The sequence below is a fragment of the Oreochromis niloticus genome, linkage group LG18, assembly GCF_001858045.2.
Source record: "Oreochromis niloticus isolate F11D_XX linkage group LG18, O_niloticus_UMD_NMBU, whole genome shotgun sequence".
NCBI lineage: Eukaryota > Metazoa > Chordata > Actinopteri > Cichliformes > Cichlidae > Oreochromis > Oreochromis niloticus.
Genome location: NC_031982.2, coordinates 13739519 through 13749832, shown reverse-complemented (window position 1 = coordinate 13749832; position 10314 = coordinate 13739519).

Below are 10314 nucleotides of genomic sequence, written 5' to 3'. Positions count from 1 at the left end.
GGTATTTGTTCCACCTGCAGTCTCAAACTGATGTGATGTTGCTGTTAAACCACAGTGACATTAGATCATCTGATTGATATTTTTGGCACTTTGCTGCAAAATAACCACAGTTACCTCAGTGTGTGATGTAGCTCAGTACATCAAGTATTTTCCCACACTGAAAACACTTTAATCTGAACCATGCAAATGTGCAGCTTACAAGTCCTTTAGGAGTATCTGTTTCTCTTTTTTCTCTCCCAATCCCAAACAGGAAACTAGTTTTACCAAACAGCATATTCAATGGTAAAATGGTAAATGGCCTGTATTTATATAGCGCTTTACTAGTCCCTAAGGACCCCAAAGCGCTTTACATATCCAGTCATTCACCCATTCACGCACACATTCACACACTGGTGATGGCAAGCTACGTTGTAGCCACAGCCACCCTGGGGCGCACTGACAGAGGCGTTTTATTCACAAATAAAACATTTGTTCAACAACACTATGAGATGAAATCATTAAATATCTGGACTGACCCAGACATTGTGTCGAACTGTGTTTTTGTCATCAAAAACTCATACTGACATGTTGGCACAAACCAGTGTTGTTTGCACAAAATGTTTTTCCTGGAATGCCTCAAGACTTTACAACAGAAAACTGTGTTGGCACTCTTTTGAATGCAACATTGCAAAATCATGTATATGATGCATATGTCCAACAAAAAAACAATAATTGAACCAATCTCCTAGTCACACTTCTCACCTGATGCACCAAATTCAAACTGTGAAACAAACTGAAGTCTCTGAGCTGGAGTCAGAAAAGTGTTTGCGTCTTTAGTGATTTTAAAATAGCAGCACTGGAAGCCCTGAAACATTAATGTCACGGTCCGTCCTGTCCTCCACCACTGACTCGTCTTTTCTATATTTCCCTCTGTCTCTTTCTATGTTGTTTGTCTCGTGCTCAAACTGTGGCCTTCACATGTTTCCTGCACTCTGCTTTCTGAAACACCTTCAATCAAACTCCACTTACCTCCTGTTTAAAATCTCTGCCTCAGATTGTTCTGTCTGCTTATGTGTTAGTGACACTCAGGCTCTTAGTTACCTCAGTGATTCAAAGTTCATGTTGATGTCTGTAACAGCCACAATGGTGTGGTGTCCCTTTAAGACACTCAGGTCGAGGGTTGATGGTGTCATCAGGTTGTGCCACTGCTCTCTCTCTGCGATTCTCTGGACATGTGCTTGCACGCTAGTGCATGAGGAGAGACCTTTCTTTTGTTTTTCTTTTTGTTTGCAACGTATGGGTTGTACGAACACTGCGCATTATGTTTGTTAATCTGCAGCCGTTCAACCGGGCTTATATGGTTGAAGAAGAGAATGTGCATTAAAGGACACGCTGTGGAATTCCTAGCACCAGTGTGATCGTGTATTCTTTTGACTAGCCTGCTAAGTGTTTTGCCGCCTCCTCTCAACCACTAAACACAACCCGACGTTACAAAATGGCGCCCGAACATCTTTCCTTGGACCTCAGCATGCAGTGTCTTCGAGCAGCTGATGACTGGTACATAACAAGGTACGACGCGGCGAAGTGGATGTCCGCCAGGTTTCGCGGGAACGGACCAGGCTGGCCTGGACGCGGACGTCGGGAGGCTCAAAGGGTCGCGGCGGTGCCTTTCCATGGCAACGACTGGAGCCGCTCCAGCGCTGTTTGTGGACTGTGGTGCCGTTCTCTGTTTGGCCTCTTCGTCGTGGCTCCATTGGATGTGCGAGGACCTGCATTTCCTGCGCGTGGGTTCGATGCAGCTTGGCCATAGTTCCTGAATTTGCATTTTTTTTAAGTGTATTTCGTGTTGGTTACTGTTGTAACATGACTGTTGTTTAAGTTTTCTACAGTACATTCTGGTACTGTTTTCACATATTGTGCTGCCTGTTGCAGTTTTTGAAGAAGAAGAAAAAGCTACGAAAAAGAGGGAATTTCATTCTGTACTTGTCCTGGCTATCCTAAGTTTATTTTATTTCTATAACATTTATTTAAATGGACATTCACCATGTGGGACACTGTCATGTATGCCAGTTTGTCGATTTTGAACTGTACATTTCCCTGTTTTGGTTTTAACATCTTATCCTGCTGACCATGTATGGAGGCTGGTTAAGTCTTGACTGTACCACTGCTGTAAAGGTGTCTAACAATTCCTCCACAACCTGCTTACTACCTAAAGTAGCCATGTGTGGTGAAAGGGGGTAGCGGGAGGAGGGTCACCTGGGTCCGGCTGAGGACAGCCTTTGTTTAACCCGGGGGGAATATGTAACAGCCACAATGGTGTGGTGTCCCTTTAAGACACTCAGGTCGAGGGTTGATGGTGTCATCAGGTTGTGCCACTGCTCTCTCTCTGCGATTCTCTGGACATGTGCTTGCACGCTAGTGCATGAGGAGAGACCTTTCTTTTGTTTTTCTTTTTGTTTGCAACGTATGGGTTGTACGAACACTGCGCATTATGTTTGTTAATCTGCAGCCGTTCAACCGGGCTTATATGGTTGAAGAAGAGAATGTGCATTAAAGGACACGCTGTGGAATTCCTAGCACCAGTGTGATCGTGTATTCTTTTGACTAGCCTGCTAAGTGTTTTGCCGCCTCCTCTCAACCACTAAACACAACCCGACGTTACATGTCGTTCGTCCTCAGTGTATCAGCCAGTGTCTCAGTACTATCCAGGGGCTTGTTGCCTGCCGATCTTCCTCAATCACTATTGGATAACAAATCTTCCTGGATTCCTTCTTTCACATTATTTTACTTCATTTAATAATCTTTTTACGGATAATCACATCCTGCATTTGGCATTATTGGTTTACAATAACTTGAAACACTCAGAAGGGAGATCAGCCCACTTTAAATCAGGTATGGCTTGACTTCTGTGAAGCAAGTCTTTATAAACTCTCCACAGTGTTTCACGGTAATAAAATAATGAATGCATTTGCCAGGACAAGCTCGACTATCATGACCATATCCGTTTAATGTCATCTGCAGTCAAAATTCCTCATAGTGACAGCATTAATATCCACATGTAAAAAAAAAAATACTTTATTTTTCTTCTAATACACAGGCTCACAGCAGAATTTGCATCAACAGAGATAAAGAGATATAATGTGAGGGAAAATTGCACGAAGAGGAAGTCAACATTTCACACCAGCCTCAGAGGTTTTAACCACTGACAGTTTGTTCCAGCCTCAGTGATACTTGTTGGTGACAGCTGAAAAAATGTGTCTGAAACCAGTCTTATCAAATGTCTCATCAGATGTTGCAACTCAACGTAATTACATATTTATGAAAGCACAGTTCTGCTGGGACAAACACTGCTAAGTGTTTTACAGCCAGATATCTTTTCTTCTGTTACTTAACTACCAACTTAGTTAGGAACTCGTGCTTTTAGTGTTTCTATTTATCATTTAATTTGATATTTATTTTATTTTATCCACCATAGGTTAGGACCAAGGGGTATTTAAATGAGCGTCACACTCAAATGTGTATGAGAAACAGTGAGGAAAGCCACAGGCTGAAACACATTCATGTCTTTCTGATGCCATGTGATATTAAAAACATACTGTACTTAAATTTGAGTTCTGACAGTTTGTTGAAGTAGTTTTTTAAAATTGTGAAACTTTCTTCAACTGTTTATATTTAATGAGAATGTTCAGCATTCATGGACCAACCAAAACTTATTTATGCTGGCCTACTGACTAAAAAAATCTGTGTAGCTTGTTTAAAAAAAATAATCTAATTTTTAACAGATTTTAACAGATTAAATCCTCTAATCACATGCGCCAAGGTGTGAAAGCGGGTGTGGGACCTAATCAGCCAGGGTTTCGGGTGAGCCCATTGTGAAACCTGGTCCCACCTTGTCATGTGAATTCCTGAGGTCAGATGGCCCAGTATGTGAGTGGGCGTTAAAGCGTCTGGGGAGGGAACTCAAAACTGGATTATAGATGGCAGACAGTTGGTGTCGTAAACCACCGCCTCTGTTCAAAGATGGTCGCTCACAGTGGACTTAGATGGCCTCTTTCACTCCTCTTTCAAACCATCTGTCCTCTCTGTCCAAAATGTGAACATTGGCATCCTCGAAAGAGTGACCTTTATCCTTAAGATGCAGGTGGACTGCTGAGTCCTGTCCTGTGGAGGTGGCTCTTCTATGTTGTGCCATGCGCTTTGCTGACTTGGAGTAATTAGGACCCTACACCACCGGGCAGAACATGTTCCCTCTAAGCCTGAGGGAAAAAAGAAGGAACACACACATGTAAAGGAAGCACTGAAAACATGTGGTTATCCTAACTGGGCATTCATAAAGTCAGCAAAGAGCCACAGAAAAGAAGATCAGACACCAGCGAGGGAGGATAAGAAAGACAGACGCAACAACGATGCAGGTGGACTGCTGAGTCTTGTCCTGTGGAGGTGGCTCTTCTATGTTGTGCCATGCGCTTGTGAAGTGGCTGTTTGGTCTCGCCAATGTAGAGGTCTGGGCATTCCTCGCTGCACTGTACAGCATACACCACGTTGTTCAGTCTGTGTTTAGGAGTTTTGTCTTTCGGGTGAACCAGTTTCTGTCTGAGTGTGTTGCTGGGTCTGAAGTACACTGGGATGTCGTGCTTGGAGAAAACTCTCCTGAGTTTCTCTGATACACCGGCTACATAGGGGATGACAACATTGTTGCGTCTGTCTTTCTTATCCTCCCTCGCTGGTGTCTGATCTTCTTTTCTGTGGCTCTTTGCTGACTTTATGAATGCCCAGTTAGGATAACCACATGTTTTCAGTGCTTCCTTTACATGTGTGTGTTCCTTCTTTTTTCCCTCAGGCTTAGAGGGAACATGTTCTGCCCGGTGGTGTAGGGTCCTAATTACTCCAAGTCAGCAAAGCGCATGGCACAACATAGAAGAGCCACCTCCACAGGACAAGACTCAGCAGTCCACCTGCATCTTAAGGATAAAGGTCACTCTTTCGAGGATGCCAATGTTCACATTTTGGACAGAGAGGACAGATGGTTTGAAAGAGGAGTGAAAGAAGCCATCTAAGTCCACTGTGAGCGACCATCTTTGAACAGAGGCGGTGGTTTACGACCAGTGTTGGGTAAGTTACTTTAAATTAGTAACTTAGTTACATTACTAGTTACTTCTATCAAAAGTAACTCAGTTACTTCAAGTTACTCGTTACTTTCAGAGTAACTAGTTACTAGGGAAAGTAACTTTGGTTTTACTCAGAATTCTCTTGTTAATGTGTTGCTTCCGTAACTGGATACCCAGCCAGACTGCCAGTCTTCTAGCTTGCTTACTTGCCACAAGTGCACTGTGCCACCTACCAACAGAAAGGAAAAAATAATGTGCACATTTCCACGAGAGAAATCCCACGCCTGGACCGTCGTTGACCGCCGCCATGATTCTAGCCTGCTTTTTACATCCAACACAAAAACTGCAGTCGTGGTGCTTTTGATTGTACTCAGAACTTGGAAATTCTGCCTTCTGAATAGGAAGATGTAGGTAACACCAGACTGCAGATGAGCTGCATACAGAGCTGGACTGGGACAAAACAATCGTCCCGGGCATTTTGACTAGAGACCGGCCCGCCATTATAGGAAAAATCATAAAGCCTTTGAATGAAAATAAACACTGTTGTGACAGTGATGTACACTGTTCTGATGGTATATATGTATCAATCTATCAATCGTTTGTTGTAAGACTCAGATAATTATTTTTTTAAAAGCGAGACATTTTAAATGAGAATAATAAAGAAAAGTATTTCCTTGTGCCCCCCTTTCCCTGTTAATGCCCTACCTGGCCCCCTGGCAAAACTTTGCTAGATCCGCCCCTGCACAGTTACCAGCTGTCAGCTACATAGAAAAGGATCCTGGTGTTATTTGTCTCTCAGAAACAGTTCATAACTTCCCTTCAACTCATTCATGTCACCTAAAAGGTAAACCTGTTTCTCCATCACCTGTTCAGCTCTGACGATTCAGTAATGACATCTCCTGGTTTCATCTTCATGTTTCCCTCTCACCAGATAACCAAACCGATATCATGACCAGCAGCTTTACAGCTGTGGCTCCAACAAACATCAGCTGATACTAGAAATTAATATTAAATAAATTCTAACAACAGCTGATCAAGCTTAAACGTGCTGCTGTTGTTTAACACGACATCCGCTGGTTTCCTCTTTCTGGCGCAAAGTGGGCGATAAATAAACAAGAGAGAAAAGCCGATCAGCTGATCATTGATCAGTTTCGTGATTGAAGTAGAAACAGGAGAGGAGAGAATGAGAGAAGAAGAGGCAGCTGTGCAGCTTCAGCTTTGTGTCTTTTTCATTGTAGCTGAAGTCCGGGACAAACTGTGTTCCTTTTCACCTCAGTACGAAACGCGTAATATTTTCTCTGAATACCAGACGATTCTGTTTTTTACGGGACGGTTGGCAACTCTAATAATTAACCGTATGAACAAAATAAAGTTCAACATCAGTAACATAGCACTCACACAGCTGTATAGAAACTCCGTCATGCTAGCTAGCACGCAGTACGAAAATGTCAGCATACCGAAAATAAACTCCACCTAAACTTGGTTTATATCTGACCCAGATAGACTGCAGGTCATAACTTCTTACCTGAAGTTCAGTTCACCTGACACTCGGACCGGCGGCCGCTTCGGGTCTCTCCTCTTGCCTCCCTTTTCCTTCATCCACCTGCTGGCCTCCACCACTTGCTAATGTTATTGAATCTGTGGAAGCTCTGATAGCCACCACACGAAGTAACGAGTAACGAGCCTATCTAAATCCCAGTAACGAGTAACGCGTTCCTGGTTTTGGCATAATAACTAGTTACCGTGCTCGTTACCACAATAATAACGTAGTTACTGTAACGCGTTACTTAATAACGCGTTAGTCCCAACACTGTTTACGACACCAACTGTCTGCCATCTATAATCCAGTTTTGAGTTCCCTCCCCAGACGCCTTAACGCCCACTCACATACTGGGCCATCTGACCTCAGGAATTCACATGACAAGGTGGGCCCAGGTTTCACAATGGGCTCACCCGAAACCCTGGCTGATTAGGTCCCACACCCGCTTTCACACCTTGGCGCATGTGATTAGAGGATCACCAGGGGGTCCTTTCTCCCTCCTTGGGGGGATACTCCCACTGGGTTTAAATCTGGGACTCTCGGCCATTTGACCTTAGAACTGAAGAAGCTTCTCGGATGAGAGGTGAAACGTCTTCAAGCAACTTAAAGAAGTCCAGACGCTTTTTTCTTTGCAAACTCCTTTGACAACCCTCAAAAATGTACGGAAGAGGATTAGGGCCACTGGGGGGAAAAAAAAGTGGGCACATGTTTTTTTTCTTCTTTTCCAGAATTCTGAGAAAAAAGTCAGAATTCTGACTTTAATCTCAGAATTCTGAGAAAAAAGTCAGAATTCTGAGATTAAAGTCAGAATTCTGAGAAAAAAGTCAGAATTCTGACTTTAATTTTTTTCTCCGAATTCTGAGAAAAAAGTCAGAATTCTGACTTTTTTCTCAGAATTCTGACTTTAATCTCAGAATTCTGACTTTAATCTCAGAATTGAGATAAAACTTAGATAAAACTAGATAAAACTTTTTAGATAAAACTAAAAAAGAAAAAAACTAGACAATTTTCACTTGTTTCATTGGCAGATTTTTTTTACTTAATACAAGATATTTTAGCTTGAAATAACTGAAAAAATCTGCCAATGAAACAAGTGAAAATTGTCTAGTTTTTTTTCTAGTTTTAAGATTTACTGTCTTGAAACAAGTTCCTTTAGCTTACTGAAATGTTGCCCTTTAGCTGATTCTGTCTTATTTTAAGTGTAATGAGATAATTTTGACTAGAAATGAGACAAATACTCTTGGTAAGAGTTTGCGTTTTTGCAGTGTACATCTTTAAATGAATTGAAAAGCAGCAATGTTTTAATGCAGTTTAATGAAAACCAAAGGAAGAGGGAGTGATGGCAAAAAAAAGAAAAGAAAGAACCACACCAGGCAAACCAGTGAGTTGTGGGATCTGGGCTTTTCTACAAAATTAACGAAATACCCTAAAGAAAATTTACCCAAAGGAACCAAAACTCAAAACAGGACTACCTGTGACTCCTAATTCAAACAGAAACAAAACGATGCCTCAAAAATAGCTTTTGTTAAGCAAATAAAATTATCTAATCAGTTTGTCACTCATTAAATAAGCAATTTCACAATGGCTTAATGCAAGATTACATTAAGGTGATTTGGAGTTTATGGTGCCTGGATTTCTTGTAATCATTAATGTTGGGAACATCTTTAAAAAAGTAAAAAGTAAGTGAATAACTCTATATTAAAAGTAACTACGTTGTAGGGAAAGTAACGGTTTGTATTACTGTAAAGAAAGTTGCTATACAGAGAAATCTGAACAAAGAATCCACATCCCAGCATGTGCTCCTCCAGCATCAGTGGATAAGATGCACCCGTCTTTGTCCGGCGCATAATGCGCCCAAATGCCTCGGTAACTTTCCATGGTGCTATGAGTTCACGATTTGAAATGCATTGAGTAGGTGTCCAGATGTGAGATGATGCTCTGGTGTTCTCATGGGAATCTTTTTTGATTAATTCAGTTCTCTAAACTAAAAGTGTGCAAAGTTGAAAAATACCCATGCTCTGCACCAAAGGGATTGTGAATACTAATCTTGGTGCGGATGCGCAAAGCTTTTCAACTTTATGCGCGTAATACAGGTGACAAAATCAATATTTTTAAATCCCATGAGGGGATCCAATATCATCTCAGACCTGAATGTACCAAATGCATCACGGTGACATGATATGATAGACCGCTGAAGAGTTACTGATGCGTGAAGCCTCTGACTGTACCTGACAGACTGGCAGTGACAGATCGGTAGCTGCAGCATAACTGCTGATGCAGAATGAGCGCAGACAAGGATAATGTCCTCCGATCAGAAAAAAACAACAACATTTAAGTCGTGCTGATTTCTGATCAGTTCAATTGGCAAAGTGTTCCCTGATTTCAAAACTTTGGCTGGGTTGATGCTTCAGCCTCCATTACGCACATACAGAGCGCAGTTGACCTACTTCCACAACATTAGGATTACATTGCATTTACCGTTCGGTAAAGGTAACGGCATTTTAACGATGTAAACAGTAATTTTGTTACCCTTACCGCTAAAACAGCATAATTTAATGTAATTAATTACCACCACTGGTTATCATAATATGGGCATATGAATGATTGGCATGAAGCAGAACTGTGACAGAGCTTTGTCAATGAAATCCCCAAAGAAGAATCCTTCGTCCTTCAGTTCTCCTAGAAGCGTGATCCATGGTTCGACTCCTTCTTTTCTCATCACTCCCCACCAGCTCTCAATTCTCTGGTTTGCAGTACTTGCTCCTGTGACGTAGCTTCTGTCTCCTGCTCTATCATCCCCGTCATTTCTCCATAAATAATGCTGGAGGTCTCTGACCAACACGTTCTCAGTGCCCATGTTAGTTCGTACGAGCCTGGGGAAACCTCCACGACTCTCCACTGCTTCCACAAAGTAACCTCCGATAACCTTTGGGTCACTGTTAGTGTGTGCGGCCCGCAGCCAAATGATGTTGCATGAGAAACCGTCGATGCATCCATTAATACATATCCCATATGGCTTCAGTTTGTCATAAGAGTCTATGTGCCACACAAAGTTAGGCCCCTGAGCAAAATATTGCCTCCTTCTGAGACGTGTGGTCTGGTGAACCTGGGAAGCTACTGGGTCCAGTAAAGAGATGAGGATCCTGACGTCTTCTTTTCTGATAGCAATGCCGTGTTGTTTGCACTTTGTAAACATCCACCGATAACCGTGATCCTTCCCAGGCCCTTGCAGTTGGTTGACAATAAAATCTATCCCGGCGTCCAGGTCGTACTTCTGTCTGTACAGCAACTTCGCTCTCAATATCCGGTTTAAATGTCTCTCCATAATAATGGTTCCTTGCATTACCAGGCTTTTCAAAATGCATTTGTAGCTCATTCCCAGCCTAAAATAAAACTCAATCAGACTGTCTCTGTCCATGGTGTATAGGTTTAGCCTACTCTTATGCTTGTGTCTCTACGCAGCTGTCCAGGAATTGTATCAATATGATGTGCGCACGTTACCTATTTCATGGCCACAAATGCGTAATTCGTTGCCACGCTATACCCAATTCGTGCCCACGAATTAGCATTTCGTGCGCACGTTATACGTATTTTGTGCCCTCGAAGTAGTATTTTGTGGCCACAATTTATTTATTTTTTGGATCATGTCATCAGAGGGGCTCCGTACAGATGTGACTAAGAAAGACT